Below are 8,651 nucleotides of genomic sequence, written 5' to 3' on the forward strand. Positions count from 1 at the left end.
GGTCTAAAGAAGACTCTTCTTTTGGATGGATAAGCGCTTTTAGCACTTTTTCAGGGTTTTGTACAACACAGCGACTTTCGCTAACGTGCATTTTGTCGCCTGAGGTTCAAGTAATCCCTAAAAGAGTTAGAGAAGCTCAAATTGAGTCCACAGATGGAAGGAAAATACTAGCATGGAAAGAGGTCAGAGGCCAGGAGGATTACAGCATGATGTGAAGCACTGGATAAAAGCAGGTGTCTAACACAAACCATGAGATCACACCTGGCATATTTTACAAATATGTGATCGAGAGGAGAAAAAAAGTCTGCATCCTTCGATATTTGGCAGATACTAAAAACAGGCCCCATAAGAAAGAGTGAGGAAGCGGCTTATGACACGTGGCTGTTGTGGAGACGCATAGATGTCTAGTGTACTTGATTCTGTTTAATATATTTAAGACAGCAAACAAAAAAGAACAATAAAAATAACAGAATATGCAAGGCCAAAGTTAAAAGGCTTAACACCAGCCTACCGCAAAAAAAGTCTGCATTTTACATTTCTGCAAACCCTGAATACATTACATTTACATGTTTCATACATGGTGGTTGATGGTGTGCCACTTAGGCAAGACCCCCGCCAGCTGCAGACCACTGTTCAATACCGATACATATCAAAATCAGTCATTGCTGTATTTTCTGTGATTTTTAGACGCCAAACATGGATTTTTCTTTTTTTTTTTGCAATCCGGGGCTCTTTTTTCAGCAATTTTCTAGTTACTAGTGGGGTGTTTTTTAGGGATTCGTCACTGTATTTTGAGCAGCTTTTTAGGCATTACAAGTGGTTGTTTTTTTGCCCAAACATTGGTAATTTTCTGGCCAGGATAGTGTCATGAAAGCGGTTGTTCCTACCTAATCATATGCTAAGCAGAGCGTTGTTGAAGACTGACCATATGGGCTACATAACAATGTAAAAATGAAATGCATACCAAAGGTCACTGACCACTCTGGGAGTAAGACGGGGTTGAAAAATGTAGGCATGCTTTCAGTCTCATGGACACTTTTATAAACAAATTTGCAAGTAATTAACGTCAAAAGTGGATACATTTTTTTACTTCATAATACAGTTAGGAGGATGGCTGTCTGAAGCTACAAAATGTAACAACATACTGTTGCTGAAGAAGAAAGGGCGGCATAGTGGGGGTGATAAATGTGTTGGCCAATACAATATTACAAGAGGAAAGATATGGACATAATAAGCAATAAACCCCTGTTTTCTATTTGCCCCTCCAGTGTTGAAACGAAGTCTATGCCCTCACTGCGTTTCATCTACAAAAACACCTAAGAAACAGGACTTTGGTGTTCATCTATATTTATCTTTTCCTGTCTCTGCATTTGTCTAATTCTTGTTTTTAGCTGCCGAAATGGTAAAATTAGTGAAAGTTATAGTGGAGATCTAACCTGCAGAAGTCTTTGTAGCTGATACTGACGTCTGACCTTTATCAGGCAGATAAAAGTATTACACCTTCATGAGTGTCACATTGCAAAACACATTAATTAAAGCTACCCTGCTACCTTTGTTCTCAGGTATTAATATCTCACTGCAGAACAAAAGAACACAGAGACAAAAGTTTCAGAAGGACAGTGAAAGGTATGATGGGATCAAGCTTGAAAAAGGGAGCAGGGTGGGTTTACTTTTTTAGAAAGTGGGATTTCAGGTAGCCTTAAGTTTAATGTGTGTGTCTGGAAGAGAGAATGAAAAAATGTGCAATGGTTTGCAGGTATTATTACCCGTGCTTAGAAGGAAAGAGTTTTTCAGAAAGAGGTCAAAGGCTCCATATGAAGTTATGACCTCAGCATCTCATCGATTTGCTGGAGACCTCAGAGGATTTGTCAAAAACAAAAAGGGCAACGCAGTGATCAAATGCCGACAGCTGTGGTTTTCTGGACACAAAAATGCTTTGATGTTTGAGCTTGCCTTGAAGAAGACTCACTGTACTTCATATCAGAAATATAGTATTTAAGTAAATGCGAGACAATTTTTTCATTGCATTGCCTCAGCCTGGCTCTTAAGCTGGACATAAAGAGAGAGACTCATGGGTAAATTAACCAATAAAATGATTTATTATCTAAAAATAATCAAAATAACACTATCAAGTTGCACATATAAGTAGAGCAGGGGGTGGATGAGAGAAAATATACTGCAGGGGTGCTGTGCTGTAAAAACAAAGAAAGAAGAACCAAAAGACACAACACAAAGGTGTGGTTACAAGCTCTGCTCGCTCAGACTGACTGCTGCTGTTATGTGTGCATGGAGCACACTGGGCCCAGGTGTGTCCACTGATGCTGATTACACTTGTTAAGTCTGAGAAAATACAATCAGCACAAGCACAGGAACCTGGCAGAGAGGCTGTCAGAGTATAAAGAATCACTTACAGGATGATCCATTGAGACAAAAAATATAACGAGGATAACCTCACAGGCATGATTCCACTCTTTATAGGACTATTCATTCAACATGTCCGAGGATATGAGGCGCATGTGAAGTAGTAATAAATAAATCAATAAATAATATAACATAACATAATAATAATACTACCAATAAAATAAAATAGAAATCTAATAATACCAATAACCTGAAAATAAATATTTTTAATTAATGAATATTATACAATGATGAAATTGACAAATGAATAATAATAATAATAATAATAATAATAATAATAATAATAATAATAATAATAATAATAATAATAATCCTGTAGCATACTTACTATGAGAGCACATTTCTAATTGTCTATAGTTTGGATGTACATCCCAAAATCAATACTGAACAAATGATGGACAACATTTTGAGAAATTGGCTTTTTGGATTTATGCAGTTTGCTGCAATTAGAATAGAATTCTGATGTGTACTAATATTCATACAATAAATGTAGGTTTTTTCCCTTTCTTTTTCAGAAGTCATGTTTCGTATCAAAAAGCACAAATCTTTTTGGGTGACATGAATATTATGGACAATTTTATGAAGTGTTTCTTGCCATTTGTCAGGGATAACGAATGTCTATGGCATAAGCCATTCATCATTCTTCTGATAAATGAAACTGAATGAAAAGTATCTTTATTCTGATTTCCTTACATATTAGTTTCAGCTTCTATTAAAGACATAAAGGCTGATTATATGTCACTGCTTCACACAGAAACTACAGACATATGGAGGGGACTTCTGCAGGCTGGTTTGCCTGTGCCGACATGCTTTGTAAGGCGACTAACCTGCACCTCACTCAACATGCAAACACACACACTCATACTAACTTTTCTGAAAAGAGCCTGAGGCTATATCTACGCTCTGATTCACCTCTATACATCCTCTGTATCACTCCATTATCTGGCGCTCTGCCCACCATTCATACAACCTCTTCTCTGTAAAAAGGTAACGTTTTTCATTCTGTCTCACTTAAACCTTACGCGACACTACAGGAGCATTCCCACACCAACACGGTCTCTACTGGTGTATTACAAATGTTTGGGCAGAAATAAAATCATTTTAGGGTCATTAAAGTCAGTCATTGATGCCCTAAAGTGAAATGATGTATGAGAATGTTAATGACAAAACACTTATACTGATGTAAAAAAAGCTATTATGGGTCATATCTTTAGGTCTTGACAGGTTTGATGGATGGAGGCATGGCGACGGGTGTGGTTCAAATAAAAGATGTAGCCTTGGGGGACGTCTCGATAAACAGCTTGTTTAAACACCTTGCCCCATTTGAGTGTTTCAGCTGCTCAAACGCTGAAAATGAGTAGAAAAAATAGAGTTTGATAAAGATTTCTTTCCGCATTCATAAAACGTTTTGAAATGATAGATTTTACTGAGTATACTCTTACCGCAACGACTTTTGTGAGGAGTTGGACAGAGATAATTACACATATTCTAACGAGCACTGTGTGCAGCCTCATTGCCTTGCTCAAAGATACTTTTATAGCAGCTACTACTTGAAGGGAAGGCTAATGACATGTTCTTCCAATATTATATCAACTCATCCCATAATCAAAAAGACATATTTATTTTCTCACATGTAGTGTTATTTATCAACCTAGATTGTTTAAGTGTAAGTGGTCTAGTGGTGAAAATATTGGCTGTAGAAATGTCTGCCTTCTCTCAAATATTATGGAACTAGATGGCCCTCAGTTTGTGGTGCTCAAAAAAAACCCTCAACAACCATGTCACTTTCCAAATATAATGACCCAGTTACTCAAGATAATGCACAGACTTCGTTTTTAACAGTTTCATGTAGGAAACATTTTATTTCTACCGAAATACACCAGCTGCATCACCGCACTGCAGGAAATCTGCATATATTCACTGGCTACGTTTGTGTGCGTGCTAATATTTCATTATAATTCAGACTATGACTATATTCTGAATTTGTTGTGGTTCTTATTTCTGTGTCTGTGCTGTTTCCCTGCAGGGCTGCAGACCTTGATTAGTGCAATCAGCAGCATTGGACACACCTGGGCCAGGTGCCCAAATATTACATAGCAGCCTCTTTGTTTTGTGTCTTTTGTTTCTTTTTTCCTTGTTTTTACTGCACGACAGCCATAAGGCACATTTTTACTCACTCACTCCCCACACTACTTACTCTGCAGATTTGTTTTGATTACTTTTTTGGTTAACAGATCACTTTTATTGTTATTTTACTTGGTGTCTCCGGATGTTTTTTCACAGCTCTATTTGACAAAAACATGTACAAAATACGTCAGTGATAGCACAGATAACTGACATTCTACACAGACCACAATAAATAAAAATAATAAATAATCATAATATCAATTAATAAATCAGTTAAAATCTGTTGTTTTTTTGTTGTTTGTAAGAGTAAGAGAGGAAAGTGTTGAATTGAATTCAATCAGGAAAAGGTAGAACTAGCTCCATTATGCCAGAGAGAAGGCAGACATCTTAACAGCCAATATCTCCAACATTTGGCAACTCATTCTAAATCAATCTAGATTTTTGGAGTTAAATATCCCTTTAATGTACTGAAACAAGACAGCCGTGAAACCCGCAGCGTCACCAACTGTGGGAAAAAATCCTCGTCATGTTCTCATATACTGAGAATGACCCAGCATGTCGTTTGTGGTCAGCTAACCCCACTTCAGCGTAACGAGCTAAAATGATGTTTCATTTAGAGAGTCGGTGCAAAGGGAGCCTTGATGTGGCTCCATTTACCAGTGAAGGGGGACGTGATGGACTCTGGATTGCTGCATGTGTGAAACCGTAAAGCCAAATGGAACATAGTGTCCCCAGTTACCAAGTAGGGTTCATTAAGTTGCATTTCATGGAAAAATGCAAAAAAAGGAACATTTAGCATGCTTAAAATTATATTTAAAAAGAAATCTTCTGTGTAAATATTAAAATACCTGCACCACATGTTTCCTACATATTATTCTATAGTAAATCTGCACATAGGGAACATTCCTCTGCAAAGAAAGTTTTGTTAGTCTGTCATATGCTTGTCATTCTCAATGACAAACCAACGGAAGCCTTTAAAGCACTCAGTGCAGGACTGTACACAGAAATCCCGTCCCAGACTCACTAAGTAATTTACCATCAGTGGAGCTCTGTCATTCCCATCTCTGACTGCAGTGTCTCAGCCGTGATGGACAAAACAGACCCTACACACACACACTATACACACAAATGCAGAGCAGAGGCACCAATGATGGCAGTGACAAGCCGACAATTGGGTTCTGGGCCAGTGGTACTGTGGGAAATGACCTTATTTGGACCAATCAAAGTGAGGCTGTGTGTCGATGCTTATTCATATGATAATCACACTGAGGAATCCCGTCAGTTTGGTTCACTGTTTACAGCCTTTCCTTAAAGTCACGAGGGGCCACACACACACACACACACACACACACACACACACACACACAGACAGAGTTTGGCAGGTTGGATGCCAGCTTTAATGGGTATTTTTCATGTTTGAGGTGAGATGAGTGCCCGGCTGCCAGTCTGATAAACCATTACTGCAGAATAAAATCCAGCCCCTCTGCCATTAGTGGCCTAGTTAAATTTTTTAACTGGAGAGCCAAAGTATCGAAGGCCACACTGTTCCCATCAGCAGCCATAAAATCATGCGATACTTGACCCTTGGTATCCATTTCTGCACTGAAATGGATACCGAAAAAAGACTTAAAGGTCCGGTGTGCAGGGTAGGTGGATATAATCGAATAAATATGTTTTCTTTAGTGTATAATCACCTATAATAACCTCAGAATGAGCGATTTATATCTGCACTGCCATGTCTCTAAAGTAGCCCTGAGTGGACAAACCAAACACTGTTTAGATCCATTTGTGTTTTTTGTCAGAAGAACAATGATTTTTAACATGAAACTGCTTTACTGAGTGTTTTTACTGGTGTAAACCTGGTTTGTTTGAAAAAGAAGAGACCTCTGTGGATAATTCAGCTGATGGTAAAAACCGAACAATGAACACTTCAGGAATTCTAACCAGGAGAGGTTTCAGCTAATTGCAATCTGCAGGTATGACCACTAGATGCCACTAAAACTTACACACTGCTCCTTTAAAACAGTGAATAATCAGGAGATAGTTTGGAAGACACGCTGCTATGATACAAATCTGACTCTTTGTTCCATTATGCTTTACTCTGAATTAGTCCCAGTGACTGATTGCGAATGTGGATGACAAGAAAGTTGAATAGCAAGACTGTAAAGCCCAGGAAACGTTCATCACCTATTATCATAATAACCGACACAGAGAAAGTCTTTTCAGGGAGGCAACTCCATCATTCGCTATTCCTCCCCACTCACCCGTTGGCCCCACATGGCTCTAGAAAGAAAAAAAAAAAAAGACACACAGGCGACGGAAATACTCACTCAAGTGGTGTTTTGGTATAAACGTGGCCATTCAGGAGCGGCAGGACTTTTTGTCTCCATGGTGACAGACTCCTGCTCGGCGGAAAGCAGTGAAAGAGGGAACACTTCCCAACCAGCCAAGTTTACATCACACCCTGTAATAAAGGAGAAGGATATGTCGAAATCGGCACACACAGCTGCCTGGATGGTGAGACTCGTAGAATTAAAACATTGATTAATTGTGATTGCATGGTTTGAAATTGAGCGGATAGGGTATGGGTTGTTAACCCTTTAAAGCCTGGAATGACATCAGATTTCTTGTGCTTTGCTTAGACACCTTTCACATACATTTAAACCACTGAAACATGAGCAGTTTGGTTTGATTTCTCTTTGAAAACATGGCAACGAGCCATTTGGCAAGAGATGACCCATAAATAGAAATAAATTAGGAAAAAGTGACAAGAAAATGACCTTAAACTAGTTTAAAAAGAGAGAAAGATTGAGAAATTATTAGAAGTAAATAATAATAATAATAATAAATGACAAAAAACCTAACATTATTATTGTAGTTGTAATTGATTACGTTCTCTATTTATGTATCTATCTGTCTCCCCTTTTTGTTTTTGTTTCTCACTTTCCTTTTTTTCATACCTTTTACTTTAATTTTTTGTAAGCAGCAGGTAATTTTTTAAACTCATAACTTAACTTCTTTCTGTGGTTTTGAAAGAATTCAAGCCAATTCGCCTAGGTTTCAAAGGGTTAGAAAATGAGGATTTGCAAACCTAGTCTGTAGAAAGAAAGGAGAAAATCAGAACAAATAAGGGTTAATGTGCAGTCCTGAGGCAGTATGTCTGATCAGTGCAGCCTTCACTTAATAAAATCTTTTACATAGTCTCATTATAAATACCTAGTCAAACACAGCTGCATGGCAGCTGAATATTATGGCATTAGAGTCCTGGTTTAATGTGATTGCATAGTTTTAAAATGTGGAAGTGGGATTAGGTTTGTGAACAACAAGAGCAGCTTTGCGATGTGGAATGGAATATTTGCTAAAGCAGAAATTTTAAAAAGGAACCTTTTGAACAAATGAATTTTAACTGCCTCATCATTATGTGGATCTTTTACGATATTCAGCCAAACCTCACTCTTTTATTTGGGTTATTCGCTGGTCTTAGCAGCTTACTTTTGTGCTAGTTCAAACCGTTTTGAATTTTAGCTGCAGGGAATGAGTGGGTGTACAATCCGTGCCTTCTAAATACGCTGCAAGGCTGGGCTGGAACTTCAATCCACACATGCAGTCTTATCAACACGACCAGAATGGAATGCATTCTTCCTTTGAATCAACCAATTAAGCAAATCACATCTTGTTAAATTGATATGGGCATGAACTAGTCGTAATGGATGAAATCCATTAATGACTAAACCCACATCTCTTGAAATGTTTGCTTTTGTCTGATGTGATGAGAAGCGTCTCCGGTGTTGGATCACGGTTCCATGATACTTTTAAAATGTCTCCACCAGAATGATTGGAATACTTGCAGACAGCAACACTGGCTTTAGTCACAGAAAAGACATTTTGTAATCAGAGCCATTTTTGCAGGCAGTGCGCCTGTAAAAATGTGGACCTGGAATAACCCACTCTGCGTCTCCTACAGTTCAGTAAGTGTGCAGCAGTGAAGGCCATTTTCCACTTTGACTGAAAGAATTTTATTTGTCAGTGATGTTTATTTTCTGATTTTTGAGAGTATTTCTCCAATGAGGGCAAAACTGCCTGAGTACATTGCTGGTGAACGA

This window comes from Plectropomus leopardus, chromosome 22 (genome assembly GCF_026936395.1).
Source record: "Plectropomus leopardus strain MGB_pleo_1.0 chromosome 22, ASM2693639v1, whole genome shotgun sequence".
Taxonomy (NCBI): Eukaryota; Metazoa; Chordata; class Actinopteri; order Perciformes; family Serranidae; genus Plectropomus; species Plectropomus leopardus.